Here is a 16,165-nt window from a genome sequence, read left to right on the forward strand (position 1 = left end):
AGCCCGTGACAGCTGACTAACACCCAGGTACCTATTTTACTGCTAGGTAACAGGGGCATAGGGTGAAAGAAACTCTGCCCATGGTTTCTCGCCGGCGCCTGGAATCGAACCCAAGACCACAGGATCACAAGTCCAGCGTGCTGTCCGCTCGGCCGACCGGCTCCCATCGTCCGCTCCACCGCCGCCCTCGGGGATGTCACAATGGTGGTTCACTACTCTACATATTTGATTGAATAATACGTTGGCTTCAGCCGGTGACAAAGAGATATTTGAGGTGATGACAGGCGAGAGTGGCCCTGACCTGCTTCAGGTCGTTGGGGGCCATATTACAGCTTTCAGAGCAATTTAACCCGCCTGTACAAGCTGTGAGTGACGATGGTGAGTGACGGTGAGTGCCGCCGCCGCCGTCTGTTGATGGTGATAACAGAGATAATGATGTGAGTTAACACACACGTCAGTGTTCTCACCTCATGGGATTTAGGCTTTTAGGCGGTGCGGATTTTAGGCCGGTATTGAGGTCAAAGTGAGGGGTGAGGGGTCAAGGGGAAGGGTGAGGGGTCAAGGGGAAGGGTGAGGGGTCAAGGGGAAGGGTGAGGGGTCAAGGGGAAGGGTGAGGGGTCAAGGGGAAGGGTGAGGGGTCAAGGGGAAGGGTGAGGGGTCAAGGGGAAGGGTGAGGGGTCAAGGGGAAGGGTGAGGGGTCAAGGGGAAGGGTGAGGGGTCAAGGGGAAGGGTGAGGGGTCAAGGGGAAGGGTGAGGGGTCAAGGGGAAGGGTGAGGGGTCAAGGGGAAGGGTGAGGGGTCAAGGGGAAGGGTGAGGGGTCAAGGGGAAGGGTGAGGGGTCAAAGTGAGGGGTGAGGGGTCAAGGGGAAGGGTGAGGGGTCAAGGGGAAGGGTGAGGGGTCAAGGGGAAGGGTGAGGGGTCAAGGGGAAGGGTGAGGGGTCAAGGGGAAGGGTGAGGGGTCAAGGGGAAGGGTGAGGGGTCAAGGGGAAGGGTGAGGGGTCAAAGTGAGGGGTGAGGGGTCAAGGGGAAGGGTGAGGGGTCAAAGGGGAAGGGTGAGGGGTCAAAGTGAGGGGTGAGGGGTCAAGGGGAAGGGTGAGGGGTCAAGGGGAAGGGTGAGGGGTCAAGGGGAAGGGTGAGGGGTCAAAGTGAGGGGTGAGGGGTCAAGGGGAAGGGTGAGGGGTCAAGGGGAAGGGTGAGGGGTCAAGGGGAAGGGTGAGGGGTCAAGGGGAAGGGTGAGGGGTCAAGGGGAAGGGTGAGGGGTCAAAGTGAGGGGTGAGGGGTCAAGGGGAAGGGTGAGGGGTCAAGGGGAAGGGTGAGGGGTCAAGGGGAAGGGTGAGGGGTCAAGGGGAAGGGTGAGGGGTCAAGGGGAAGGGTGAGGGGTCAAGGGGAAGGGTGAGGGGTCAAGGGGAAGGGTGAGGGGTCAAAGTGAGGGGTGAGGGGTCAAGGGGAAGGGTGAGGGGTCAAGGGGAAGGGTGAGGGGTCAAAGTGAGGGGTGAGGGGTCAAAGGGAAGGGTGAGGGGTCAAGGGGAGGGGTGAGGGGTCAAAGGGAAGGGTGAGGGGTCAAGAGGAAGGGTGAGGGGTCAAAGTGAGGGGTGAGGGGTCAAGGGGAAGGGTGAGGGGTCAAGGGGAAGGGTGAGGGGTCAAGGGGAAGGGTGAGGGGTCAAAGGGAAGGGTGAGGGGTCAAAGGGAAGGGTGAGGGGTCAAGGGGAGGGGTGAGGGGTCAAAGGGAAGGGTGAGGGGTCAAGAGGAAGGGTGAGGGGTCAAGTTATGGATGAGGAGGGACGGTAATAGCGAGTGGGACATCAATAGAACAAGAACAAAAGACGAGAGAAAAGATTTTTCCTCTAAGACACACAAAAAGGGCTCCGAGGTGGGGTTTTGTGTCGGGGCGGGTGAGGGCGTGTCTGGGCCCCGCCCCACAGGGAAGAGGAGGAGTTGCGCCATCAACACACCCGATAATTCGAGCCTTTCCCACAGCACCGGCGGACAACGTTCTAATTTCTACTTCTACAAGTATAAAATGTTCTATGTATGTGTCAATCTTGACCACTTAGTGAATCACTTTTATGCAGTATTTGGTTGCTTGACCGTCGTGGGGCTGTCAACCCACTCTCCAATGACTGCTTGACCGTCGTGGGGGCTGTCAACCCACTCTCCAATGACTGCTTGACCGTCGTGGGGGCTGTCAACCCACTCTCCAGTGACTACTTGACCGTCGTGGGGCTGTCAACCCACTCTCCAATGACTGCTTGACCGTCGTGGGGGCTGTCAACCCACTCTCCAGTGACTGCTTGACCGTCGTGGGGCTGTCAACCGTCCCATCACAATACAAAAATTACACTTCTTGGTCTCCACAATTGGGAGTAAATTTGCATAATATAACTGAGTGTGATAACAGAGCAATTGTGATATCATTCTTGGGGGGGGGGGATAATAGACTTGGGATGATTACAAGCATGGATTGATAACAGGTTTGTGGTGATAACAGATTTGGGGTGATAAGAGAGGAGGGAGTGGGTGAACAATTATCGTCCTGACGCCTAACGCGGGGTGGGCGGCCCACCCACCCACCAGACCTGACCCACCGTAGCTAACTGTGGTCCTGTGTGACCTTCCCTACCCCACCCCACCCCCATTATCCCACCTACTGCACGCCCACCCACTGCTCCACCCACTTGGTCCCCTGAACAACTCCCTGGCCCACTGGCCCACCCTGTGGTCCACTGGCCCACCCTGTGGTCCACTGGCCCACCCTGTGGTCCACTGGCCCACCCTGTGGTCCACTGGCCCACCCTCTGGCCCACTGGCCCACCCTCTGGCCCACTGGTCCACCCTCAGGTCCACTGACCCATGGGTTGTGGAGGGTGCCCTGAGGGTAGTCACTTCTCCCCCCCTCCCCCACACATATACCCTTTGCCTGACAGAACAGTGTAGTGTACCCGTGTGCAACACACACCTGTCCAATACATCTGTCATTTGTGTTCACATTTGTCCACAACACCAACAACACATGATGTTTTTCCAGACGCTAGTGCTCTCTAGGGTGGAGTATTGTTGCACACTAACAGCCCCGTTCAAAGCTGGAGAAATTACTGGCCTGGAGAGCGTGCAGAGATGTTTTACTGCTTTATTAAAATATATAAATTATTGGGACCACTTAAAATATTAAAATTTATATTGATAGAACCCAGTAGGCTCAGGAATCTATACACCAGTTGATTGGCTGTTGAGAGGCGGGACCAAAGAGCCAGAGCTCAACCCTCGCATCCACAACTAAGTGAGTAAACACACACACAAAGCGAAGAGGTTTCTTGATTTAAACTTATCAATAAATATGAGAGATATGTGCACAGAATTTCCTCGAATATTGACTTCCACCAGAAGATCTTGCAGTAAATTATCTTACTTTTGCATGTACCTAACATCACTCCTAGACACAAATATTAGAGTGACCTCGGGTCAAAATTATTTGACAATTTAACATCATGTGATCAATATTCGGAATCAGAACTTCTCCCTCTGTCCCGCCTCGTCCGAACACCTTACCTCTGAGTCCTCACTGCTCACCAACGCCCACAATAGTCCCTTAGAACACCTTTAATACCCCCCCCCCCCTAGACCATCTACACGTTAAAATGATATACCAGACGTAGACCTGAGGCTGGTATAACAGATGGCCACAATAAATATGACTGGGTATACCTGCCAGGTAAACTGGCACCTTGGAGCTGGCAGTAGACTCGAACTTCCTGGCACTGTTTTTGTCCTCCCAGCGCGCGCCCTCCACTCGCAATCTCTTAATGAAAGTTGTGTATAAATGGTTGATCTTGGGTGGGATGCTTGGCTGATGCTGCCTCGCCCGGTGACGGATGGGTCCCTCATATATATATATATATATATATATATATATATATATATATATATATATATATATATATATATATATATATATATATATATGACAATGTCAGACCACGGAGGAAAAATGAAACAGGAATTTCCTTAAGTACTTTCGTATATTAATACATCTTCAGAAGGAGTGACTCCTGAAGATGTATTAATATACGAAAGTACTTAAGGAAATTCCTGTTTCATTTTTCCTCCGTGGTCTGACATTGTCAAATATATATATATATATATATATATATATATATATATATATATATATATATATATATATATATATATGTGTGTGTGTGTAAGTCACGAAGAAATTAAGACGTGATGAATAATGTAACAGTGTCAGACCACGAAGGATTAAGACAGAAATTTCCTTAAGTACTTTCGTATTTAATAGTACATCTTTTAGAAGGATGAATTTACAGTTCAGTGGTGTGTGGGTGTATAGTCAGGAGAGAGGTGAGGTGAGGTACAATGTCTTTAATGAGACAATAGATATTAATAACGTATTAGTGAGATAAAGGTGTATCAATAATCCTACTCAAATTGATCTTTAACTGGTCAATCAAAAATGGATCTAAATTATACAAACCACCGCTAATGTTCAAATTACATGATTTTGTAATCTGTATTAAAGCAGATTCAATAATGTTCCTTTAAAAATTATTTTACAATTCCTTATCCTCTTCCAATCAATTTGGTGAGAACTTTCTGACAATTAAACAAAGCATCAGACAATTGGCCGTGTCTTACAGAATATTTATGTTACGAAATTCTAAATTTCAAATGTTTGGAAGTTTGCCCTACATATAACCTATTTCAATCTTTACAAAGTATTTTGTAAATGCCACAATTATCATTACAAGGACTGCCTATATATATCCCCACCACGGAACTGTAAATACATCCTTCTGAAGATGTATTATCAAATACGAAAGTACTTAAGGAAATTCCTGTCTTAATCCATCGTGGTCTGACACTGTCATATATGATATATTTATACAGAGCTGGCGTTACGGTGGGGGGTTATGTAGTGTGGCTGGGGGTGTGGCTCATGTCTGGCGCTACGGTAGTAGCTGTGTAGTGTGGCTGGGGGCTGGCGCTACGCTGGTAGCTGTGTAGTGTGGCTGGGGGCTGGCGCTACGCTGGTAGCTGTGTAGTGTGGCTGGGGGCTGGCGCTACGCTGGTAGCTGTGTAGTGTGGCTGGGGGCTGGCGCTACGGTGGTAGCTGTGTAGTGTGGCTGGGGGCTGGCGCTACCCTGGTAGCTGTGTAGTGTGGCTGGGGGCTGGCGCTACGGTGGTAGCTGTGTAGTGTGGCTGGGGGCTGGCGCTACCCTGGTAGCTGTGTAGTGTGGCTGGGGGCTGGCGCTACCCTGGTAGCTGTGTAGTGTGGCTGGGGGGTGTGGCGCTACGCCGGTGGTATGAGAGGTGTATGGCCACCAGTCGGGAAAGCTTTGCTGTGTATTTGTGTAGCTAATTCACATCCATCGAGGCTCCGGGTCTCACGTCAAAACTAATGCCGGAGACAGATAGAAACAGCCGGGTCGGTCAGAAGGTGAGTGGTTCATTTAGAAGAGTAGTTTTTTGATGTAGAGTATTCAAGAGGCGCCATAAATACACTGATTAGTATACACCCTTCTCAGTGTACACTAAGGTATCCTGATTGGTCAATAAGCTGTTGTGATGGGCTACACTTGAGCTGTAATTAACAGCCCTCAAGGGCTGTTAATTACAGCCCTTGAGGGGCTGTAATTAATCCAACACCACCAATTACAGGGGGTGTTGGAAATTTTAGATGAATATGTATGAGTATGTGGCGTAGAGTTAATCCTGAGGATATATAGATCGATAGATAGATGTGAGCCCGTGAGATAGAGTAACAGTAGGGTAAAACTAACCTGTCTCACTACGGTCTAAACCCAGCTCACGTTCCCTATTGGTGGCACGATACAAGCACGAGGGCTGCTTGTGTCAACTGGACTTTAAAGACATGATGGGGTAATTCCAAGCAACCTGGTGATAATTAGCTAGTTAAGCTTCCCCGCTGCTCTCTGACACCCAGCCGGTTAAGGTGGACCTCCCTGTGGGCCTCCTGCCAGCCACATCCCCTCACTCGAATCCCCTCGTTACACTCCCAGCTGTAACACAGAACGCTTCACCTATTTCCTCACCTTAAATAGTCCCCTTGTACCGTAGGTTCCATTGGACATACCAGGAGGCTCGTTAAACCTTTCACTAATCACTCGTAAATCAGAGACAGTAAATAGGGGTTTAATTAACGCATATACAGTTAAATATAATTATATGACTCGGTAAATTCCAACTGGGATATGATGAAAGTGTCTTGAAATTATCTTTGAGTTTGTTTAACACGCAGTATTAAGATCAGTGTTAACAAACTGAGCTCTGTCAGGTGTACCAACACCTGACAGAGCTTTAAGGCACCTGTACACCGGTTGATTGACAGTTAAGAGGCGGGACCAAAGATCCGAAGCTCAACCCCCGCAAGCACAAGTGAGTATATATAGGTGAATAATGAGTCTCTACACCTCACTTCCATCGAGAGACTTATATAACAAGAACATTGTATTGATCTTACAACTTACAGTCCCGCTCCTGTGCCAGGTAAGTCCACTCCGGGCTCACCATAGCCCGTGCTACTTGCCCCGCTCCTGTGCCAGGTAAGTCCACTCCGGGCTCACCATAGCCCGTGCTACTTGCCCCGCTCCTGTGCCAGGTAAGTCCACTCCGGGCTCACCATAGCCCGTGCTACTTGCCCCGCTCCTGTGCCAGGTAAGTCCACTCCGGGCTCACCATAGCCCGTGCTACTTGGAACTTGTTGTTCCCAGTAGCTGAGTCTATAACAACAACAACAATTGGTCCTGAAGAAACACAAGTGTTATCAACATACCGGAAGTTTAAACCGGTGATCATGTGACACAAAGTTTAAAGACTAAATGAACAAATCCACAAGGGCCGTGACGAGGATTCGAACCTGCGTCCGGGAGCATCCCAGACGATGTTTTAAAGACTAGTTTTTAATTTGGTTGGCTCTCACTGAGACATCTTTAGTGGGGACTAGTAACTCTTTGCGCTCTCTCTCTCTCTCTCTCTCTCTCTCTCTCTCTCTCTCTCTCTCTCTCTCTCTCTCTCTCTCTCTCCCCGTAACTGCTCTTGATGCCAACTTAGAGTGCCAGCCAGCAGCCAGGCATCATAATTAGGGTGACAGTTCTGGCGTGCTTGTACTGAGTTATGTCTACTCTCATGGGCTATGACGCTCTTGAGCGCGCGCGCGCCCCCCCCCCCCCCCACACACACAGGCTCATCACTATCATTCCAGGAACGAAATGAACAAGGTTGAAACGTAATGCAGTTTCCCCCAAGGCGATCGCCGAGCGGACAGCACGCTGGACTTGTGATCCTGTGGTCCTGGGTTCGATCCCAGGCGCCGGCGAGAAACAATGGGCAGAGTTTCTTTCACCCTATGCCCCCTGTTACCTAGCAATAAAATAGGTACCTGGGTGTTAGTCAGCTCTCACGTGCTGCTTCCTGGGGCCTGGTCGAGGACCGGGCCGCGGTGACACTAAAGCCCCGAAAACATCTCAAGATAACCTCAAGATAAGACCCGGCCGAGTGCTGGGAAGGCGAGAGACAACAGAGCACCAGATTGACATTTTGACATTGACAGATTGACATTGACAGATTGACATTGACAGATTGACATTGACAGATTGACATTGACAGATTGACATTGACAGATTGACATTGACAGATTGACATTGACAGATTGACATTGACAGATTGACATTGACAGATTGACATTGACAGATTGACATTGACAGAGCACTATTGACAGCATAATTACATGTGGGAGGAAATATACATGGCATAAATTTTCAATACACAAAACAATGGTGTATGTTTGGCACGCATACAGGACTGACTGACCATGTTGTTGCTGTTTTAGATTCAGCTACTTAGAACAAAAGTCCCAAAGTAGCACGGACTATGGTGAGCCCGTAGTGGACTTACCTTGTACAGGAGCGGGGCTGTATCTGTCGGACTGACTGACCAGTAGAGCGTATCTTTCATGAAGTGTGAAAGTTGTTATTGAAAGTCAAAAGCAGAGTTGAAAGTGTCTATTTGTTAGGGTTAGAAGCATATTTAGCATTTTTTTTAGTCTATTTCTACTAAATGCAGGCGACGAGTCACAATAACGTGGCTAAAGTATGTTGACCAGACCACACACTAGAAGGTGAAGGGACGACGACGTTTCGGTCCGTCCTGGATCGACTTGAGAATGGTCCAGGACGGACCGAAACGTCGTAGTCCATTCACCTTCTAGTGTGTGGTCTGGTCAACATATTTCTACTAAACTTAATTTTATTGCGTGACATGCGTTCATACTTCCTCCTATATACACTGGCACTCATGATTGTACTCGCACTCTGGTCATCACATACTTGTACTCGTACTTACATCCTTGTACTCACACCGCCATATTCTCTAACTAATACTTGCAATAATAATCCTTTCCTGTGAGGATGAAACGAAGCTGACAGCATTAGACTTACCAAAGTCCTTCCAGGCTTAGTCTTACACACTTACGCCCCACATATTGACTTATAACACATATTCTTACCGTGCCTCATGCCTACATAAACATATACTCATATTCCCAGACATGAGTGAGACCTATATTAGGCACACCTTCATAACGTGTTTAAGCCCCTCTCCCTCATTCTATCTCACTCTCATTCTCATTTTCCCTCTCTCTCTCTCTCTCTCTCTCTCTCTCTCTCTCTCTCTCTCTCTCTCTCTCTCTCTCTCTCTCTCTGCTAATAATTTCTTAGCCATCCATGACTTATATCGGGGGCTTGTTGAGTGCATTTGCCAGGGATTAGATTATGTGGCTCCGGATCACCGCGTCAGTTTTAATATAAAACTCTAAATATGTGCAATGAGCCCCAATTCGGCTCAAAAATAATGCACAAGAGCCATATTTCCGATAGGCATCGTATTTTGCAAACTGCAGGTCAGACACTTCTACGAGACTGATAATTGTGTATGTCAGAGGCTCTCGATCACGCTCTGGGGTATATAGGGCAGGGAACCATGCCGTCACCAGCGGCATGATGAGAGGCGGGACCAAAGAGCCAGAGCTCAACTTCTCGCAAACAGAATTTGGTAGGTACACATACGCCGCCTGGGATGGCTATAGTGTATGGCCTGCCGCAGGTCATGGAGATAACATTCCTAATATCTTTTTAAAATGTTACTGGCCGCAGTCCCGCAGCTGCGGCCGTCGCCAGCGGCAGAAATAGCCGCAGTTGGAGCGGTGGAAGGGATCACTCGGCGCTTGTCGCGGCGTCGATATCCCGAGTGAAAAACTGTGTTGGTTAATGAGCCTCAGTGACACCTTGTGCACACTTTTTGTCCTAATTATCGCCTCAAGTGTGTTGGGTGTGAGGTGAGACGTGTGTGTGTGTGTGTGTGTGTGTGTGTGTGCGTGTGTGTGTACTCATCTAGTTGTGCTTGCGGGGGTTGAGCTCTGGCTCTTTGGTCCCGCCTCTCAACCGTCAATCAACAGGTGTACAGGTTCCTAAGCCTACTGGGCTCTATCATGTCTACACTTCAAACTGTGTATGGAGTCAGGTGTGTGTGTGTGTGTGTGTGTGTGTGTGTGTACAGGTATGTTCTGCTCTATATAAACCTTCAGGTTGTTTAGAATATAAAAATTATGGTAACTGCAGAAGGCTTATTGACCCATGCGAGACAGCTCGTATTTATATCCACCCAAATCTCATCCGTATATATATGTCTAACCTGCGCTTGAAACAATCAAGTGATCCCACGACTTCTATGCTGCACGGCAATAGTAATAGACACGTGAATCAGGTTAGGTTCCCCCGAGGTTCCACGAAATATTTCAAGGGTTCCTCCGAACAAAAAAAGCCTGGAAATTACTGACTTTTTGGTACTCTGTTTCATAAATCGACAACCCTCATTTTCAAACCAATATTTACTTAATATTTAATTTATAAATCCAAGATATAAGTACCCATATCATGGAGGGGGGCCAATGTGGTGCCAATTTTTCAGAAGAGGCGTAGATCTATCTTGAGGTTATCTTGAGATGATTTCGGGGCTTATAGTGTCCCCGCGGCCCGGTCTTCGACCAGGCCTCCACCCCCAGGAAGCAGCCCGTGACAGCTGACTAACACCCAGGTACCTATTTTACTGCTAGGTAACAGGGGCATAGGGTGAAAGAAACTCTGCCCATTGTTTCTCGCCGGCGCCCAGGATCGAACCCACAGGATCACAAGTCCAGCGTGCTGTCCGCTAGGCCGACCGGCTCCTCCCTTCATCTATTAACCAATTAGCCGGAAGTCCACTGTGGGAAAAATTGTTTGAAGGGATAATCATCGCTCCGTATACATTGGCTTTACTAATGGGTCGCTCTCTCTCATCAACTGGTCGATGGAGCGCCCTCATCATCAATCGAATGATGCATCACCCTCGTCATCTAGAGGCTGATGCGTCTCCATCGTCATCATCTGGGTGACGGGACGCCCTCGTCAGCTACAGGTTGAGGGCCCTGGTGGTCGTTCCCCGCACTTGAGGGTAATAGTTACGTCCACTTCTGGTTCTTGTAAGATGACGGAGGCGTCCACTTGTTGATGACTCGGTCGGTAAATGGTTTCCTGGTCGAGGGGAGAGACTTGGTGGTCGAGGGGAGAGACCTCATATGAGAACTTTAGAGGGCAATGGGTCGAGAAATATGAAACTAGAATGAAGCACAGAAAGACAGGAAATAAAGGGAGGGAGAGAGAGAGAGAGAGAGAGAGAGAGAGAGAGAGAGAGAGAGAGAGAGAGAGAGAGAGAGAGAGAGAGAGAGAGAGAGAGAGAGAGCGAGAGCGAGAGAGAGCAGAAAGTGTTCAAGTGGACCCCAAGAGTACGTTAAAGTCAACTTGGCATCAGTCATTCATCTGCCTCTTTGAACCACCTCGTTTGGCTTTTATTCTCTCCCTCCCTTGTGTTGTCTTTTCATCCGTTTTGTTTATTTCCAACCATTCGTGCATTTCTTTCACCGTGGAGTCTCCTGGGACCGGGACACTCGCTGGCTCCGTTGTAGACCTTTCCTGGTACAACAGTTCTGTCTCTCCCGTCACCTGTCGCCTTGTTCTCTCTCTTTCAACCCTTCCCGTGGGGAGCTAATCCCATCCCTACGCCCTCGTGGTTGTCTTTAGCAACGCAAACACTGGAGGCAGAGTGCGTGCACACCCACACACACATGCACACGCACCCACACGCACACCCACACGCGCACCCACACGCGCACCCACACGCGCACCCACACGCGCACCCACACGCGCACCCACACACACAACACGCAGAGTTACCTAACTTGTTCCAATTCCAGATCTTATTCCTATATCCCTGTCATAGTTTGTTGTTATTTGCTACCTGGAACAAAAAGTTCAAAGTAGCACGGGCTATGGTGAGCCCGTAGTATTAACCTGTCATAGTATTAGATAACGTAAGATTTCCCGCCATGGCTTATTCATTAACCCATTTTCTTTTGCCGTGGCAATTACCTGTCTTTCAACTCTCCACTAATCTGAACCAAGACTCATCAAACATTTATATGTTTACTTACGAAACCTGTACATCTTTCCCTCCAATCATGACGGTTCAGTCTGTATTCATTAAACGGTTTACGAGCTGGGAAACGCTGCGAGGTCGTAGGTTATTATTGTCATTGACAATTACCTCGTAGCATTTCAGCCCAACTACTTGGACTGGACAGTAGAGCGACGGTCTCGCTTCATGCAGGTCGGGGTTCAATCCCCGACCGTCCAAGTGGTTGGTTACCATTCCATTCCCCCATCACAAATCCTTATCCTGATCCCTTCCAAGCGCTATACGGTCGTAATAGCTTGGCGCTTTCTCTTCATAGTTCCCTCACTTCGTAGCGAGTGAAATCGGAAATCGATTTGCTTTGGATATCTTAAACTGTTTAATAAATGTAAAACTTGCCATTATTGATTCAGGAAAGATGCTTTCCTCATGGCAAGCAATAGAGGCTTGCTATTATTGATTGAGGCTTTAAGGACGATGAATCAGGAGCCCTGAGATTTCCCTATAGTCTCAAAGCCTTCAACTACAGTTGTCTTGTGCAAAACTACTTTTTCTACGATAAAGTTAACACTGTCTTGGATTCTCAAACTTCACTGCCCCCAAGTTACACAATTCATACTTGTCTTTTAATTCAAAATATCTTTTGTATCAGTAAGCTAATAATAACGCTGATCGTACAATGTCTATTTTAGTCCCGTTGTCCATTAACGAATGTAAATGTTTACCTCTGAAGTCGCTTAAGCTCCCGTACAGTAGAAGCAACACCCATTTTCTGTGTCTCGCCTGTTCATTAGGTGTAACTTGTATATTTGTACTCGCATACCTTATCCATAGTTAATTGTGTCTATGGAAGTGCCTAATATTTCTGTGTCACTATTAATACTTTACTCGTGGCTTCATATTTTCCACACTTTAACCCATAAAGAAAGTTATTTATATTAGGAAGACAGTGTCGTTTAAATGAAACTAAAAATTTGAATAATTAGAATTTAGTTTAGGAATAGCAATGGAAGAAAGAGATCGTGGAGAGAGATAGTGAGTGAGAGAAGGGAAGAGAAACACTGACGAGGGGGAAGTAAAAGAGAAATAGAGAGAAGAAGCCCGGGCCCTTTCTGGACCTGTACCCGGGCCCTTTCTGGGCCTGTACCCGGGCCCTTTCTGGGCCTGTACCCGGGCCCTTTCTGGGCCTGTACCCGGGCCCTTTCTGGGCCTGTACCCAGGCCCTTTCTGGGCCTGTACCCGGGCCCCTTCTGGGCCTGTAACCGGGCCGTTTCTGGGCCTGTAACCGGGCCCCTTCTTGGCCTGTACCCTTCTTGACGGTAACGTCAAGGACAGGAAAAACAAGGTATAAAGTGTATATGGAGTCAGCCTCCACCACATTACTGCCTAATGCATTCCATTTGTTAACTACTCTGACACAAAATTCTTTCTACTGTCTCTGTGGCTCATTTGGGTACTAAGTTTCCACCTGTGTCCCCTTGTTCGTGTTCCATCCATGCTAAATAGTTTGTCTTTGTCCATCCTGTCAATTCCCCTGAGAATTTTGTAGGGGGCGTGTGTGTGAATTTTGATAGTGCGTATGTGCAGGAATTGCGTGCGTGTGTGTGTGTGTGTGTGTGTGCGTATTTACTATTTGTGTCTGCAGAATCGAGCTATTTAGCTCTTGGACCCCGCCTTTCAAACCAATCTATTTTTCCTCTATTATGTCTACTATATTTGTCTCTCTAACACACACACACACACACACACACACGCACACACACACACACACACACACACACACACACACACACACACATACACACACACACACACATCCACACATCTCCAGGAAGCAGCCCGTAGCAGCTATCTAACTCCCAGGTACCTATTTACTGCTAGGTGAACAGGACTCTGCCTCAACCAATTGACCAAATTGATGATTCCGTCACGCCGGTGATGTCATCAATCAGTGATGAACATTTGTACACCAAAGTGGGCATGGTAACATCTTGGTAACATGGTAACTTGGTAACATGGTAACACTAATACTAACATGTTAAAACAAACGTGGGTGGGAAGTGGGGGGGGAGGGAGGTTAGTTGGGTATTGAACGGACTTGGGGATAATGGGGGGGGGGGGGAGGGAAGGGGAATGTGGTGCTTGGACGTATATGTGAGCATTACGGAGCCTTTTAGAGCACCTTGAAGCCCCTTAGAGTGCCTTGAAGCCCCTTAGAGTGCCTTGAAGAACCTTAGAGTGCCTTGAAGCCCCTTAGAGTGCCTTGAAGCCCCTTAGAGTGCCTTGAAGCCCCTTAGAGTGCCTTGAAGCTTCTTAGAATACTAGGGAGCCTCTTAGAGTACCAGGAAGATCCTTAGAGTACCAGGGGAGCCCCTTAGAGTACCAGGGGAGCCCCTTAGAGTATCAGGGGAGCTCCTTAGAGTACCAAGGAGCCCCTTAGAATACCAGAGAGTCTCTTAGAGTACCAGAGACCCCCTTAGAGTACCAGGGACCCCCTTAGAGTACCAGGGACCCCCCTTAGAGTACCAGAGAGTCCCTTATAGCACCAGTTAACCCCTTAGAGTACCAGGGAAAACCCTTAGAGTACCAGGGGAGTGCGTTAAAGTACCAGGGATCCCCTTAGAGTACTAGGAAACCCCTTAGTGTACCAGAAAACCCGTTAGAGTACCATGGAGCCCCATTAGAGCACCAGGGAGCCCCTGAGGGGTACCAAGGAGCCGCTTAAAGTACCAGGGAAGCCTCTTAAACTTCCCGAGAACGCTCTTAATTTCATTAATATATATATATATCCACTCTCCGCTGGGAAATTATGGTATTTTAAACAAAATATGTAACTTGAGAGCGGAGAAGAAGTCGCAGGAGGAGGAGGTGAGAGACAGTAATTACCTCCAGGAAGATAAATGTCGCGAGAATAAATGATGAGAGAGGAAGAGGGAAAGAGGTAGGAAGGAAGGAGAAGTAGGCAGGCAAGAGAGACGTAGGAAGAAAAGTTCAATTTTGTTCCACAAGATGACCAGACTGGAGGACAGGTGGAGTAGCGGGGACATGATAGCAACGTACAAGATACTAACTGGGCCCGACAAAATACACACACACACACACACAGTCAGCAAGGAGGAGGAGGAGCAGTGGTAAAGATAACACAGGAGGAGCCGTGTGTGTGTGTGTGTGTGTGTGTGTGTGTGTGTGTGTGTGTGTGTGTGTGTGTGTGTGTGTGTGTGTGTGTGTGTGTGTGTGTGTGTGTGTGGGGCGCGTGGAAGACACTACGACAGACAGACAATAACAAACCTCTCTGCTGAGGACAAGACTACAGTCTTGTGTTTGGCAAAGAATAAACACACCATTTGTCTGTGCCTCTCTGTATATGTCAGGTACACAGAGGTGTGGCCTGTGTATATCTGTATATCTCAAGTACACAGAGGTGTAGCCGGGCTCAGGTAGCGGTGGAGTTGAGGTACACTCCCTCCCTAATAGTGCCTACCTGACAGTGACTATGGAGAAGTGAGATTTAGCTCTTAATACTCCGCCTACTCGGGTACTCTAGTAGCGTCGCCATCTGCCGGGTACTCCAGTAGCGTCACCACCTGCCGGGTACTCCAGTAGCGTCACCATCTGCCGGGTACTCCAGTAGCGTCACCATCTGCCGGGTACTCCAGTAGCGTCACCACCTGCCGGGTACTCCAGTAGCGTCACCATCTGCCGGGTACTCCAGTAGCGTCACCATCTGCCGGGTACTCCAGTAGCGTCACCATCTGTCTCTTGTGGTGTTTTAACGACGGTGACGGTCACCTGCTGCTCCCTCACCCCCCGTCCCCCCGTCACAGTGACGGCCAACACAACGTTTGGTGAAGTGTGACGCGTCACACACCAACACCCGGGGCGCCGCTGCTCCTCACACACGGTGGAAAAAAAAAGTCATCATTTCTTTTCTCTTCTTCATTCTCGTTCATTTTCTGCCTGTCTTTCTGTTTCTGTTTTTTTTTAACTCAGGTGGGAAGAGGAGTTGATGACTTCTGTCTCCTGTAACCCTACTTCTCTGTCTCTCTTTCTTTCTTTGTTGGAAACGGGTGAAAGAGAAAGGGTTTAACAGCAGGAAAATGATTAGGAGTACTTGAGGGTCCTCTTACGTGTCAAGGGAAGCTTAGACAGCCAACACTGACAACAGACTACACACACACAGCCAACACTGACGTGTTTGCAGGTGTGTGGAGCAGTTCCATGTGTACTATGGTGGAAGCTTTGTGTCCGCAGTGTTTGGCAGGCCTCGACGGCTCTCGGGGCTGGTTGACATCACCGCCTGTTTCCTGGATGTTGACAGCTGATTTGAGAGATCACAGTTGCTTCCTGCTGCCCTTGACAGGAGCCGAAGCTTCCCTCGTGAGTCTCGCGAAAGGTTTGACAGCTCCTGTGTTCGAAACACACCACAATAGTTCCTGGTAAGCGAGCTTTGGCATTGTCTTTGTGTTCACTCGCAACGCACCAGCTTCTGAGACTCTATGAAGGATGACAAATGGGCGCCAGTAAGAACCTCCTGAACAAGTCGTGTTTAGGAAGTTTAAACGCCATTGGCTTCATGTTCCCACCGACCAAATACGCGATGTTTTTACTTAATCAAGAATAAGTTT

General features: G+C 48.5%; 1 protein-coding gene across 2 annotated transcripts in view; it reads left to right on the forward strand.

The window, feature by feature from the left end:
* The window catches only part of LOC123760552 (uncharacterized), a 92,771-nt gene that overhangs the window by 61,674 nt on the left and 14,932 nt on the right, over positions 1–16,165 (forward strand). The window lies entirely within an intron of this gene.

Source organism: Procambarus clarkii, chromosome 39 (genome assembly GCF_040958095.1).
Source record: "Procambarus clarkii isolate CNS0578487 chromosome 39, FALCON_Pclarkii_2.0, whole genome shotgun sequence".
Lineage (NCBI taxonomy): Eukaryota > Metazoa > Arthropoda > Malacostraca > Decapoda > Cambaridae > Procambarus > Procambarus clarkii.